This window comes from Lissotriton vulgaris, chromosome 4_1 (assembly GCF_964263255.1).
Source record: "Lissotriton vulgaris chromosome 4_1, aLisVul1.2, whole genome shotgun sequence".
Taxonomy (NCBI): domain Eukaryota; kingdom Metazoa; phylum Chordata; class Amphibia; order Caudata; family Salamandridae; genus Lissotriton; species Lissotriton vulgaris.
Window position 1 is genome coordinate 833,830,881 of NC_141691.1, and position 14,105 is coordinate 833,844,985.

General features: G+C 41.7%; 1 protein-coding gene across 1 annotated transcript in view; it reads left to right on the top strand.

The window, feature by feature from the left end:
• The window catches only part of MRS2 (magnesium transporter MRS2), a 193,213-nt gene that overhangs the window by 154,313 nt on the left and 24,795 nt on the right, over positions 1-14,105 (top strand). The window lies entirely within an intron of this gene.

The window sequence follows — 14,105 nt, forward strand, 5'->3', positions numbered from 1 at the left end:
AAGATATAAAAGTAAAGCAATCATCATAAAACATCTCACATCGCCCCCCATGTCATTGCGTCCTAATAATACAGTTAAGTACCTGCTGGAGAGATCAAATAAACAAAGGGTAGATATTCAGATGTTTCAGCCTGTACAAGACAAGCAAAATCAGAGCTTGTACATATTTTTACCGTTTATCTGTATGCTTCACGGAAAAAATATAAATAGAAAACACGTTTAAATGTGTTATAGGGACTAATACTTAAAAGTAAACGAACGGAGAAATTGCAGTTCCAAATGAATAAATACGATTTTGTTAATTCCAGTTAGTATGTCATGTCCAGGCTCCAGGCCTTTCAAGACTTGAAAATACAACTATTGGCCGGTAATTATCTCTCGGACAGATGTCAACACTTAAAAGAAACGCATGACTCACCCGACCCGAGTGCTGCAATTCCACAGTCAGGTGCAGTAAAATGCTGTCTCAGAGCACAAGAGCACACAGCGAGTCACACAGGGGCAACTCTCAACAGGGTCTCGCTCTGGCTGGCGATAGTTTTCAGAGATTAGGGGTCCACTCAAATGTTATTTTCCGGCGGGCCAGGCAGCATGAAGCATAGAGGATAGCAAATCAGGGGGCGCCAGTCACGTTCGCCAACGACCCTCTAGAGGCTCAAGTGCACACAGAATACATTGACAATTTCCTGTTAAGTTAACCTGAGCCTCGCACGCGCTCCCAATCTACGGCGGAAAAGGAAAGCGAAAGTTGAATTGGCCTCCACTCATTTATTGGCTATAATACCAGCACAAACTGAAGATAGTGCCGGCTGGGTGGCGCCAGTGGTGTAGTTTATAACCAAGGCACACGCTCGCCTCCTGATTCATTCAGTGCAGGTCTACTGCGGGTTGATTTTCTCACCTATTAGGAAAATGCAACTACAAAATGTCATCACAAACACCACGTGTAGTCTCCCGAAGGGGCCCCCTGGAGCTTGCCCCCCCCCCCCCCGCACTGCGTGGGCTGCGGGGGCCTGTGTCTCTGTACAGTAACGTAAGAGGACATTTGCGCAGCAGCTACATGGTCATCGATACAACCCTCACAAATACTACTGCGTGCCCGTTCAGATCAACAGAGAAGCAGAAGTGATACAAAGTACTGAAGCATTTGTTTGTAAATAACACTCCAAAGAACACAACCAACCCACATGAAGGAAAATTGCTTTGTAAGCAATGCACAGCATGTGACTCCAAAAAGGTTTCACACTGCAAAACTAAATGGCTATTTACCAGTAGTAGTAGTTATTCAGCTTGAAGCAATTTCTGGATTTACATGCAAACCACCCGCCTCCATCAGAAGAGGTGTATACACAAACTCAATTCAAGAGATCACAGCCATCCAGAAGAAGAAAAAAGAATCTGAAGATGGAGACTGTGTCAATGGATTTCCAGGGCATACGTCTGACTTCACAGTAGGGTTTTTTAAACCCAAATGGTTGACAGCGCCCATGGAAAAAAAGGAGACTTCAATGAGACTTTCCCGGACCCAACCACCAGATGGTGGAATAATACAAAGCATGTAAATACAGAAAATTTTTCAAGCTGCAAACTACTCCTATCAGTAAGTAACCATTTCGTTCCACATGCTGACAAACCCTCTTTCAAATCCTTTTTTGCAGATGGTTTCTTTATTTCATCTCTCGTCTTTATGTACTGGAGGGGAGATCGCTTCCTTTGATTGAATACAGGTTACCAACAGTGGCGGCTGGTGACATTTGAAAGTGGCGGGGCGTAGAAAATCGGGAACACCTGCCATTTGGACCCAGCATACAAATTTGAAGGTATGCCTCACCGCAAATATGGATAGCACACCCTATTTGTAATACGGCTGCAGGTTTGCTGCTATCTGCTACGTTTCCACAAACTATACTTTTACAAAAGTGAAATAACACTTTACAACTAAAGTTTATGTTCTTAGTTAAGTAGTTATACGGTCGTCCATTGATATTGGGCTTTGAATGGCAGCATTTTTCTTGCCATTGCATTTTGTACCAAGTGGCCTTAAACCAATCCCAAAAACATCTATCTTGCATATCAATTCATTCCCTTGTAAGAATTAGCAGCACAACATTTTGTGATTTTGAAACGTTAAGAAATTGGTGTTTTGTTTATGACCCTTTAAAAACAAGCCTCCCTACACATCTTGGGCATGAAGTGTTTTTATTGCAGAATTAAATTATGTCTGCCACGGTTCATTTTGTATGCCGTGGACCGTTGCCACTTTCGTCCAAATATATGCCTAAAGTGTTACCTTCCGCGCACTGTAGTTTATAAAGTGAAACAAGTTTCTTTCATGGCTATTTGTTGACCTATGAGGCCGAATTCCAGCCTTATTTGTGATTGGAAGGCATTTTTAGGAAGTTTAAATAGCTTTCTATAAACATTACATTGTAAAGTGTTGTATATGACTGAGCGTTACAGGGTACTTTTCTGCACCATATGTCAAAGCAGAGGTTAATTTTAGCTCTCAGGCTCTGAGTATTGGGTGAAGAGAGGGGGTTCGTGGCTTTTAGCAGGGAGTTAAAGGCATAAAACAATGACATTACCATCGATGTTAATATTTGTTAATGTGATTTCCAACCACGTCCTTCTTGAAAGAACACTCCTAAATATGAATAGTTTACTGCATTTTCTAAAGCTGTGTTTTCGATGCGTCCTGTTTGCCAATCCGCCTACCACTAGCACTTTTTTTTAGTACAATTTATGAGCATGTGGTGCTCCTTAAAAGAAACAGATAGAATGTTTCTGAGACTCTGTAACCCCACCCCTGTTTGATATACTTTCACAAATTCTTTAACAAAAAACATGTGGGAGAGCCTAGGTCCAATTTGTGGTGTGGGGACTCCACTACATCGAATTGACAACTCAGATCTGCACCGAAATTCTGAGCCTGTGAGCCATTACTACCGGCGGCACTGCCCTGCAGTCGCGGCCGGCATTACGGGCGGGGGGGGGTTGGAAGGGGGTCGCACTCGAGTCGCGACGACCTGAGGGGATGAGGGGGAGGCGGGAGGGTTTGGAAACATTAACACAAAATCACAAATACAAATATATTATTAAGTAAAAGTAAACTTACCGTCCAGCAGACTCCAGAGACTCTGTCCCGATTCCCGCCGTCCTCGCTTTCAAGTCCTGCAGGCAGCACCAGCACGTCATCAGGAAGGCGGCGCGGCAGGCAGCCTCCCTCTCCACTGCAGCGTTTTTCATTGGTGCGGCCGGCTGCCCCAGGCTACGTCATTTTCGCTCTGCAGCATACAGAAAGAACAGGGAGAGTTACTCGAGGGCAGGGGGGGAGTGGATTTCCCACTCTTGTCAATACTGTCTGTTTGGGCGGCCTCAGGCTGCCCAAACAGTCAGTATTAACAACAGTGGGCAAGCCACTCCCCCAAGCCACTCCCACCCCCACTCTAAACTAGGAAGGTCTGCTTTCTCGCCGTGCGAGAAGGCAGAAACAATGGTAGTTATATAATATGATAACTACCATTTGTTCTGCCTTCTCGCACAGCGAGAAAGCAGGGGGGGCGGCGCCCAAACGCCCCCATGGAGGAATCGCCACTGTTTTCCAAAGACAGAATATTCTACAGGAACGTTCCTATCAGAGTTCCAGAGCAACTAAGTGTGCCACAGAACTTGCTTTCTCCAAGCACTGTTTTTAATTGCGTTTCCATGGGTGAAACATGTTTTTGGCGAGGGTGGCCTCCTAAGCAAATGCTTTTCTTATTTCTCTGCCTGCCCAGTGATGTTTTTCTTCTTTTTTGTTGTTGTTTTTATTAGGTCTCGGCTAGCATGGCTGAGCACATGCTCAGCTCGCACGGCGAGATCTTATGTTTAGGAGTAGCTTTCAGTAACAGGCTTTTAAGCCCCGCCCCTCTTTTCCATTGACCGGTGTCACCGTTTATGCTAAATGGGGGCCAGCCATTAGAAAAGAGGTCTGTGTGACGTTTCTCTTTTTCGGCCGTATCACTTGGATGGCCTCGCCTGCATTACGGCTGTCGTAAGCGATTTCTTATCTTTATGGGGCCCTGTGTTTGAAACACATGGTCCCATAAAGACAAGAAATCGGCGGTCCGTGCTTGTTTTGATCTGCGTGTTTTCTTTGCTCTCCGATAAAGTTATTGCAGTAATTTTGCTCTGTATATTCCCGATCAATTTCTCCTCTCAAGGGCGCAGTTGCAGAAAGATATTTGAAAACTGCCCCTTGATAGATTGCGAAGTTAGACGACGGCGGTAACAAACAACCTAATCTCGTGCAAATTAGTTGGGCCGCTAGCAAGTTTTATACAAAGATGTAAATTATGTTGTCAAAATCAGTCCCTTTCTAGATTGCTGCTCAGCTAACAAGACACCACTTTGGCTGATAAAGATGAACACATAGCTTTCCCTCTCTGACAAATCTGCGGATCTGCGGACTCAGCGTTCCCGGGGAGGCGTCTGCCTCCTCTTCTGCCACCGCTGACGGCCGCGCGCCAGCTGGCACCACCAGCCGCCGCAACCGCACGTGCCGCACTAAGCGTTTTACTACCACCGGTAAATGATTGAACGTGTTCTGTTATCTACTCGAGTTGCGATGATGACTCGAGATCCCCGTATGCAGCAGCAGCTTGCTGCGGTACTCAGCTCCCAGGTCATGGCAGGAAGAGATTCTCACGTGGAGCTGAGTGGCACCCGGATGGCACCAGGCAGGTGAGAGAGAGAGTACGTTTCCAAAAGGGTCACCTGAACTACCCAATGTCCAGGCGATGTGCTTCAAACTCTTATAAGTGATTTTGTAAGATAATCGATAAATGAGCGTTTGGATGGGCACCACTTAAGAGTGTGAGGGGGTGAAAAAGCGACTGACTGAGTGAGCTAGTCACTCAGTGAGCAAGAAGTGATTCCGTTGAGAGTGTAGTGTAAACTGAAGAGCCTGAGTAAAGTCTTCTGGGTGCGCACGCCTTGATTCAGGCGCACTTTACTGTTTTTTATCAGACAAGTTGTTTTAACAGATGGATTGGGCATACTCTGGGTAGGCCGCGTGGTTCGACCCACTCGGTGGAAAGGCACAGCATAGCAACCAGCAGTTCTATCCAAACCTACAACATGCCTGGACTCGCCAACATTCCCAGTCGTGGGGCTGGAATGAAAGGTACGTGGCAAACAATTGAATTCCGGGCAACAAAGAAAACTCGACTCACCCTCCGGTCACGGGATGCGAAGCAGAGCATCTACGTCTATGGAGACTGAAGAACGGGGAATGATGGGAGAGGGTCAGTTTCCTAACCCAGCCTGTCTTTCTAAACTCGCGGAGTCACCCTGGCGTACTCTGACTTTATTCTGAGCGCCCGCATCCTTACATTTCTGTTTATTTGCAGTTTTGTTTATAGTGAACTTGGCCCTGTGACCTATCACGGCGGTTTAAGAAAGATCAGCGACTAAAACAAATCTACCAAGTAGGTCGGTTTGAGAAACAAAACGGGCCCGGTTACAAAATAAAAATGGCACCATGAGCGAACCAGATAGCTTAATAAGTGTCCCATAGTTGCAAATCGTAGCAGTTTAGAACTTATGAAAGCAGGCTGTATAAGGTGTTCTGCAAAGGTATATCAGACTACATGGATCTGTGCTTTCTGCAGGCAATGCTTGTTTGATATTGTAGAAATCAGCAGTAAAGACCGGCCCAGCAGACCATTAAACAGCCACACAAAGGGCAAGAAACCCGGCTCACACAGCAACGTGTCAGGGCAGCGTTTCTGTCACTGCCCGATTGCCCTACACAGATCAGGACGGCCTTATTTAGCAAGACATTAACACAATATAACGTGCATAAAGAACACTTCTGTTACACAATACACATGTAGATTGCGTCAAAGATGTGACAGAGAGCAATATAAAAGGTGTGTGCAGTGGTCTTCGATAGCTCTGAAGTGCAAACTGCCTCTGAACCGGGATTTTGCAGGGTTGCACAAATTCACATTTCAAGATATCTCATACTGTTGTTACGTTTATTTCTAAGAGCTCCCAACTTTCGCCACAAAGGGGACCGAAGAACAGGGATATGAACCATCAGTCAATCCTCACCATGCTTGAAAAAGAAAAAACATATTATATTTGGCAAAAAATTCTGTCTCATAAAGAAAGCAAATGCACCCATGTCCATGACTTAGTGAAAATACATTTCGAAGTAGATCAAATCTGTTGTCACAGTAAAACCAGATCACATCTGTCGTCACAATAAATGTCCATTTCATAGGGGAAAGGGGCGTCTTTGCAGTGCGTTTGTAGCATAGTAAACATAGCTACAAATGGCAAGAAGTTCAACAAGGACCACAGGAAAGTAGAATAAAAGTAGTACCTCAACCACGGCTCGATCAGTGGAAGGACAGCAATCAAGCTGAAACAATAAGTACTTCATCCATACTCCGGCCAAAAGAAGAGGAAGTGAAGCCAGCACGCACAGGTCAATTAGAAGGCAGAGCTAAGAGTGACAATGAAGCCAGCGAGTGTTCAGTAATGGGTGGGCTGCAGGTCTCTTGTTTTATACAATATCTCTAGCAATCCAAACACATACAGTTCATGTGTTGTCACCTGTGAGACCTAAAAAGGAACCTTAAAGTGTCCTGTGGTTGAAGGCAATAAGCAGCACTTTTATTCTGAGTCACTGAGAGTAGCCCTGGGTAAGCCTGTGTCCTGCATTACAATATTACTCAAGATACAATGTGTCAAGTGCAAAAAGTCACCTAGATCACTACTATATTAAACAAGCATTGAAAATGAAATAGGCCTTGCCTTTAATTACGTTAAAGCCATTTGCTTTGCTAATGGTATTGTATGGCAAAGCAAATGGCTTTAACTTAATGAAAGGCGAGACCTATTGCATTTGTAATGCTTGTTAATAGTGTGGCAACTGTAAATAGGTTGCGAGTAGGAGAGACCCAGAACATAGGAGTAGGATATGTTCTCTTTATATTAACTCTTACTCCTCATTCCTCAATTGTGTCATACTCCCAACATGTTCCACTTTGGCACTGCTTAAAACCTTCACACCGATATACTGCATTTTATGAAGTTTTTTAATAAAGCTGGAAGGGGACATGGCTGCCTAGTTTGTGATACAAGTATAGACATGCAACAAAAAGCTGAATTGAGTAGCTTTGCAAATCAGTTTCTGATCATACTAGGTTTGGTTAAAAAATGCACACTGCATGCAGTATATGGTGCCTTCCAGGTAGCACTTAATATCCATCGACTCACTGTGGGAGCGCGCGCGCCTCACATGATGGCCGCCTAGCCCCGGAGCTCCGCGTCTTTGCTGAAATGTTGCAACTAAAAACTCTCTTTGGACATTGATATAGAGCGTTTCATGCACCGGAATTGCTCCTGAACACCCTCATATATCTGCTATGGGTGTCTTCACTGTTTTCTGAGGTAAAACCTCTTTTTCTTGTTCTGACTCTTTTGCGGCCGCCATTTGTTTTTTTACTGTGAGGTTTTCCTTGCATATCGCCTCAGTTATCAATCTGCATTCCTGATTTTTTATAACGTTTACAATTTTCCTGCGATTTTATGCCTGACCAGACCTATTTTTAACTCAATTAGGAAGATTGTTGTGTTTTGAGCTGCTTGCGCAACCACTTGTGGAGCCTACCTCACACAATGTGAGACATTGCAATTTTTTGCTGGTCTTTTTCTTCACTTTTTCTTCACAGCGCTGGGATGCTTAAGAGTAGCCATGCGCTATAGAAGAAGGTATTCATTCATTCATTCACTTGCACGCAGTTTTTTCCTTCCCTGCTCTATGGGCAGGAGCAATAAACTATTACTTACACAGAAAAGATCTACAACTCATTCTCCAGTGTCAGTATCTTCTTCTTCTGCTCCTGTATCTAGGGATACTATTACTATGGCGCAATCCAGCTCTTCAAAGCCAACAACTTTGACACCCTCGACGGTTAAATAAATGCCTCAAACAGGACCCTCCTTCTTCACCAAAACCTGCTTCTCCGATTTCTCTCGACGCTATCTTTGAGGAAGTTCACGCTTTGCGCCCTTTTATCGAAGAGACTACTTCCCACTTATAGGCTATGGACACCAAGTGGGCTTCTATGGATTCTCGCATTTCCACAGTGGAACATCAAGTTGATGAACTTCAGAATATCTCTACAAAATGAATTTCCCTTGAGAAGGAGGTCCTTTAGTTGAAGAAATCAGCAGAGGACCTGGAAAACAGAAATAGGCGCAACAATCTATGCTTATATGGTCTTCCAGAGAATTTAGAAGGTGATGAGATCCAGTTCCCTTCTTCAACAATTTTCTCATAAAGCTTCTTGACCTCCCTGCAGCTACAAATCCAAATATTCAGAGAGCACACAGGCTGGGCCCTCGTTTGTCTTCATCAGCTGCTCCTTCCAAGCCACAAGGTGTGATTTTTCTATTTTTGAAATTTGCAGACTTGCTACTGGTTTTAAATGCAGCTAAACACAAAAATCAACTTGTCTGGTCAGGTGCTATATTTATCTCAGGATGTTTCCCCTGCAACGGCTAAATGGTATGAGAAATTTTTGGATCTTCAGCCATCTTTGTGCACACTTGGAGCTTGATATGAACTTTTTCACCCATGTTTATTCAAGGTTACTTATCAAAATAAGACTACTTTTGAAGAACTGGCAGAGTTGAGTAAATTCATTAATTTGCATTCTGCATCGTCGATGGATATGTCTGGCCCGCTCTCTTCTACGACCTCCATACCTTAACTTTTTTTCTCCTTTGTTTCAGATTTAATTCGCCTGGTTTTGCCTAATGTTTTTTATCTTTTCAGGTGGCTGTTCATAACTGTATTGTAGCACTATGTTGTGTCATTTTGTTTTCATCACTTCTTTTACATCCTATTTTTTCTAGGTAATCTCCTATCTTCTAACGCATTTCTTTCTCTGTTTCCTGTTTATCTCATATGTTCCCCGCTGTGACGCTCCCTCCCCGGTTGCTTGTGCCATCTTCCTTGTGTCGCCACTGCCCCCACTACTTTTTGTCTTCCCCTAAAAGTTGCGTATCACAGTCGTCGTCATCTTTATTTTCTCAATTTACATTCCTCTATTGCATTTAGGGGTTGTCATGTGCTGTCTTCTCTTATTGTCTTTTTTATCACTCCTCTCCTTTTTCAGTCCTTCTCCTCTTTCTTCTTCCTTTCCTTTCCCCCCTTTTCTCTGATGTTGTACTAATATATGGATTGTAAGTTTGATTGTAGTATTCATTGCATCTTTGTTAATATTGCATGTTTTGTTCTTGTTGTTGTTCTTTATGGATTTTTGACGGTTTTACATGCACAGTTATTTCTTGGAATGTGAAAGGTTTCATTAACCCTATTAAGAGACAAAACATTTTTTATCACCTCTTGCCTCTTATAACCCTGACCTGTTTTTTTTTTGCAAGAGACCCATCTAACAGAAATTGAGGCTTTAAAATTGAAGAGAGGTTGGGTGGGATCAGTTTTATTTTCTCCCACCTCTAATAAGAAAAAATATGTAATAATTCTATGCCATTGGAAATTTAATTGTAAAATTATTTTGCAAGAAATTGATACTGAAGGTAGATGTAGATGGTTGTTAGCTAAGTTGTTAATTAATATCTCTTTGACTGTTTTTAATGTTTATGGTCCCACTCATCCTGACTGTTCCTTTTGGCCTATGATCACACAAAAATGTATTCAATTTAGAGATGAAAATGGTATTTTAGGAGGTGACTGTAACCAAGTTGCTGACCCTTTTCTAGATCGCCAATCACAGATGTGCTTCAGACCTCATAAATCTCATAAACAATTTCTTGACACTATCTCCCAAACACATCTTGTTGACTCTTGGAGGCTCACTCATCCAGACTCTCTAGACTTTTCTTTTTCTCTCCCCCTCACAATTCCCTTTCTAGTCTATATCTTTCTCTCTCAATCTTTATCTCAAAACGTGTTATCCTCTTCTATTGAACCTATTTCTGATCATTCCCCAATTATAACTGACCTTGACGTACTTCCACCACATCCCAGGTCCTCCCGCTGGCGTTTTAACAACTCTCTTCTACTTGACCCTCTTTTCTCTTCTTATTTCACCACCTTTGCTAACAAATTTTTTGACCTTAATAACGATTCTAGTTCCTCCCCCTACATAATTTGGGATTCCTTTAAGGCCACTGCAAGGGGTTTCATTATAGAATTTGTTTAAAAAAACAAGAAACGTTTTCTCCACAGCATAAAGCCACCATGGCCCACATTAAAGCTTTAGAGCACAAATGTTATACCTCATTGGATGACGCGGTCCTCCCTGCTCTGATTCTGTCTAAATTGGCATTTATTAAAACTTTGACTGACACCGCGTCTTCCATACTCCTCCGTAGTGGTGGTCGTAATAAAGTTGGAAAACTTTTAGCAAATTATCTTAAATCCGGTAAAGACCGTACGCTGATTTACTCTTCTATTCTGTGGATGGCTTTCTTTTTCATAAGGATCAAGATATTCTCAACAAATTTAAACTGGTCTATGAGGATCTGTACACTCCGGTGTCCCCTCCTTCTGGTTCCCTCTTTCAATCCTATCTTAATAAATTACCATCTTTATCCGATTCTCATCTTAATCTTTCTGATCTTGAAGTTGACCTCACCCTTAATGAACTTTCCTCTTCTTTGACCGCTCTAAAGAAAGGGAAAACTCCTGGCCCAGATGGCTCAGTTGAGTTTAACTTGCATTTTTTTAACTTGCGCCTTCCTAAGCTCTTAAATGTTTTTCATTCTTTTTTTTCCTCTGGTAAAACAGAAGGTACCTTTCAAGAAGCCACAATTTGCCTTATCCATAACGAAGGACGAGATCCTATGTTCTGCAAAACTTATAGGCCGATTTCCCTGGTTAATGTTGATTACAAACTTTTTGCCAAGACGCTTGCTTTACGTTTAGATCCTCTTTTACCTCATTTAGTTGGTAAGGAGCAAAGTGGTTTTGTCAGAAGCAGGTTGACCTCGGATAATTCTCATCTCTTTCTTAATGTTTTAAACAAAGTCCCCTCCCTCTCCACATCCTTAGCGCCATTTCTGTCAATGCTGAAAAAGTATTTGATAGAGTAGATTGTTTTTTTTATTTGCATCTGTGAAATGGCATGGCTTTGGTCCCAAATCTATTTCTCTTATATCTTTATTATATTCAGCCCCAAAGCTTCAAACTAGTTGCCGTATCTCATCCTATTTTCATCTCCAACGCGGAATCCATCAAGGATGTCCTCTCTCTCCTCTTCTTTTTGGTCTTGCTCTTGAACCCTTCCTATCCTCAATCCGCAACAATGCTTCAATTTCTGGTTTTTCGTATGGTGAACAACATTTAAAACTCTCTGCATATGCAGATGACATCCTACTCTTTATTTCCGATCCTGACAAATCCTTTCCTCCTTTATTACAAGAATTTGCCTTCTTTTCCCTTGTTTCTGGTTATAAAATTAACTCTGATAAAACAGAAATTCTTCCTCTTACTAAATTTTGTCATCCACATTCCTTTTCTTCCACTGGGTTTGCATGGAATAGTTCCAAAATCAAATATCTAGGTAAATTGTTCTCCAACTCTATTGCCTCTTCTATTAAATTAAATATGACTGCGATCCTGTCTCGGATTGACAAATTACTTTCCTCCTGGAATTCTCTCTTTCTTTCATGGTGGGGTCAGTTGAACTCAATCAAGATTATGATTACTCCCATTTTGATTTGTACTCTTTCTATGCTTCCTATTCACATTCCCACCTGCTAATTGATTCTAGTCTATCTAAATTTCTTTAGCAAAATAAAAAATTAAGGAACTCTCTCTCGTCTCTTCATAGAACAAAATCTATGGTGGTGTAAATTTCCCTAATTTTCGCTTGTATCATAAATCTTTTTGTCTTCGCCAGGCCTCCAAGTGGCTCCTCTCTGACCTCTCCCCCTTTACTCCCTTATGGCTTTCCATTGAGCGTGCCTTATTACCATTCTCTTTAAAGGAAATCTTGGACTATTCTGCGAAAACACCCTTTACGTCCCTCCCCTTGTTTAAACACACTTGTTCTCCATTGAAACCTTTGATAAATCCCAATCCTATCTCTAGAGAATCCTTTTTAGATTCTCTTATTTGGCATAACTCCCTCCTTACTATTAATGGCAGAACTATTTTTTGGAGCTCTTGGAGATCACGGGGTATAACCTGGGCCAAGGACCTTTTTGATGGTCTATCTCCTTGCTCATTTCCCCAACTTCAGACCACTTTTCAATGTCCCCGCTCCTTCCTACAGAAATGTACTACTCTAATGACGGTCATTCTTGATATTTTCTATTCTCTCCCAAACTCACCTCTTCCCCCTGCCTCTAATTCTCTACTCAAAATTCTTCTCTTATTGCCTAAAGCCTCTCCTATTTATAAATATTTCTCAGCCCCTAATCCAGAATGTATGAAAACTAAGTTGGAACTTTCATGGGAATCTGACCTGGGATGTGAGTGGTCTATTATTTTCTCGGACAAACTTTGGTATTGTATATTGTGTCAAATGTGTAAATATTCATGTATGTGATTATGTATATGTTATGGTTTATATGTTCCAAGAAAAGGACATGAAGTCCTCCCAAAAATATATACAAGAATTGAAAAAAGAGGGTGAATAAATAACCCAATCACTAAAAGAATATAGTGTGGTTGTTCTAAATGATTCATAAAGATTAGGACACCAGGTCCTCCCCTTGTTATATTCATGTAGGCCCTACCTGGATCCTGTCCAAACGGGCCTGACATTTTTGTGCAAACCGTTTAGCTTTCCAGCACATTACTCTCAATTGGAAAATACTTACGAAACTCTCCATTCAACACTGGTAGAACAGCCTTTGTCATATGCACCAACTTGATATTGCTTTTGCCTCCTCCTGTAAACCATTGGTCAATAGAGATCTCTTTTGGTTGCCTCTTACCACTTATTTAAATCGTTTAGTTTTAAAAGGGGATTCTCGTTTAAATGCTGAAAATGTTAAACCTCCTTGAATCTTTACTTTCTTAATTCCTTACCCTTTACTGTTTTTTGACTTTCCATATATACTAGTTTGATTAGTTTTACCTTTCTTTTTCCGATGTAAGATACAGTTTCTCAATTTATCAGTTTTGGAGTGTTTACCCTTCTTTTCCTCCCTATTATTCCCTCCCCCCCACCCCCACCCCCCTTTTCCCCTTAAACATTTTAAATAGCTTTCTCTTCTTCTTTTATATGAACCTCTCATCTGATATGTTTTTATCTTGTATTCCAATAATTTGTATCATTGTTTTTTTTCTCTGTACCACCTATTATTCGAAATAAAGATTTTAAACTGAAAAAAATAAGATCCATCGATTTACTGGTTGCTTATCAAAAGACCCAAATGAGGTGACTAGTCAGTGGTTAGGATATTGTTTTAAAGCTGCTTAGCGGTTTTCCAAGGTTAAAAACTGGCAATTTTACACAAGTAAAATGGCTAGGAGCTGAATTGGAGCCTCCAAAATGTGTGCTGTTTCCATTTGGAGTGACTGGAGGTAAACCTAGGTAAAAGCTCCCAGAATACTAACATCAGTGCAACCAGCCTTTCTCCTATAACCAGCATCTTGGCTATTGTACTGGAATCCGACAAAGAGAAGTGTGTGCATAGCGTAAACATGAGTGCCAACAGCCTTGAGCAAACCTTCATGCAATCACCAACTGCATACAATGTGTTTTCTCTTTTTTGAAGTATTTTGGCAGTTACCAGACTTCTCATATGGTGTTAGTATTTCCTTATGAGTTATAGTTGGACAGAGTGCTTGAACTACAAGTAGAGGAGGGAGTAAACTGTAACATTGCCGAAGTTATATGCACTAACCCAGTTACATTTTTTTTAAACTACTGAGTAGTTTACTAAAGTCCGACCTAATAGGAGCGGAATAGGTTGTGCTGTACACATTTTTGCAGTTATTGAATACCCACAGTTAAGGATTCCTTTAAGCTAGAGGACTTCCTCGACAAAATACAACGTCCTGCAGCCAGGCGTCTCTACTTGCAATTCTGTTATGGAACCTTACCTGGCTGGGCTTTTACTGCAAA